The 1,714-nt window shown below is 31.0% G+C and overlaps 1 long non-coding RNA gene across 1 annotated transcript; it reads right to left on the bottom strand.

Annotated features, from left to right (window-relative positions):
* Positions 1 to 981: 981 nt before the first annotated feature.
* LOC114581256 lies at positions 982 to 1,400 on the bottom strand. Its single transcript, XR_003703140.1, has 3 exons — positions 1,336 to 1,400; positions 1,196 to 1,251; positions 982 to 1,114 (listed from the first exon to the last, which is right to left on the bottom strand). It is a non-coding gene; the product is annotated as an uncharacterized LOC114581256 (long non-coding RNA).
* Positions 1,401 to 1,714: the final 314 nt, after the last annotated feature.

Raw genomic sequence — 1,714 nt, 5'->3', positions numbered from 1 at the left:
TTAAATTCTTCTAATTGACAAGAGAGTCAAAGTTATAATGGTAAGTATGAGTCTCAATCAACAGCTATCGAATGCGTATAATCTCTAAGATCTCAAACAATGAAGGAAGACTTATAATATACAAACTTCAACAAATCTAGCTCAAGGAGTATGTTTCTCCACATCTCAAGTCTAAAGCATGAATAGGCATATGAGGTCAGAATTAACAAGCCTAGATATGGTTGAGTTGCTGGCAGCTCTGTCTACTCAATAAGTCTTAAGAAAAGTTATAGTAGAGGAACCCCTATTTTAGTAATCAAATGATGAAGAGCTATTAAATTCTAACTCACCTAATTCTATTAACTCAAGTTGAAGTCTTCTCAACTTGTTAAGGGTCAAGGAATTAACTATATTTGGAATTACCCATTAAACCCAAAACATGCAAATTCTTTAATAAATTCATAAAGAACAAAGCGAGGATCGAATGAATCCTTCTTTTATAAGTTTGTGAAAGCATAAAGTAAAGGACTGAAGAAATTATCCCAAAGTTCACATAAATCTTAAGGCTGAATTTAGAAGATCCAGTCATCAATAAGTTTGTTACATACAAAGCTCTAAATAGATGATTTTTCATCGCTGGCCTAATGTAAACCTAAAGGGTAACCAACATCTACGCCTTCATCAATCCCACCAAAGTAAGAAGCATGGGGTTGAATATATAAAAATCTCTTAACAAGTCAGTATAGACAAATCAGGTAATATTCACCAATGTTCGATGCATAAAGCACAGGGTAGAAGGAACCAAAACCTCAAACTCAAACTAAAGATGAGAAAATAGTGCAACTGTAAACTCAAATGATGGTCTAAAACTGTGAGCATAACAACCACAAGAGTTACAAGAGCAATAAAAGCAGAACTCGTCAATACCTGAATTCATAAAATTGCTTTATTTTATTAATTTATAATTTACATACAAGTTTCAATTTACATCATTTTCCAAGGTTGCATCAGCCAATAAATAAAATGGTACCATGTCCTTCGCATAGGACTAAAATATGTCTCCTAAATCTAAGCCTAAAGAGGAGGTCGACAGGTTTGCTTCTTCCAAAGACTAGGAACTCTGCACTTCTGGAACCTGCATAAAACAATATAAACATTAGCATAAAGGAGAAAGATTATACAAATATATATAAAGATGCAAAAAAGAAAAGTGTACCTGAACCAAGGTCTCCTATAATGGCTCACGAACTGTTGTCCCGCTCCTCCTTGACCCTATATAGAGTAACAAGGGTGTTAGTGAACAACTAAAGAAAGAAAGAAAGAAAATTTTTGCAAACAAACAAAGTAAAAATGTACCTGAGCTGAAGTCCCTCATGACAGTGAACTGCTGGTATTTTGTTCATGTGGGGACCTGTGCAAAATAGTGAGGTATCAATATATGTACAAAATGAACAACGTAAAAGTAAAGTGAAAGTTAACAAAGAAAGCATACATGTGCAAAAAAATAAATGTGGAAGACTTTACCTTCTTTGTTAATTGAGCTGAAGTCTCTCATGCAATAAAGTTATTTAATATAAATTTAATTCAAATATAAGTTTAAAAATTTAATATAAATTTTTAAATGAATTTAATATAAATTATTTTATGAATTTAATGTAAATAATTTAATGAATTTATCATAATTAATATAAATTTAATTCAAATATAAGTTTATGAATTTAATATAAATTGTTAA

This window comes from Dendrobium catenatum, unplaced genomic scaffold, assembly GCF_001605985.2.
Source record: "Dendrobium catenatum unplaced genomic scaffold, ASM160598v2 fragScaff_scaffold_1631, whole genome shotgun sequence".
In the NCBI taxonomy this organism is placed as follows: Eukaryota; Viridiplantae; Streptophyta; class Magnoliopsida; order Asparagales; family Orchidaceae; genus Dendrobium; species Dendrobium catenatum.
The sequence above is the reverse complement of the archived record's forward strand: the minus strand, read 5'-3'. Positions and strand labels throughout refer to the sequence as shown.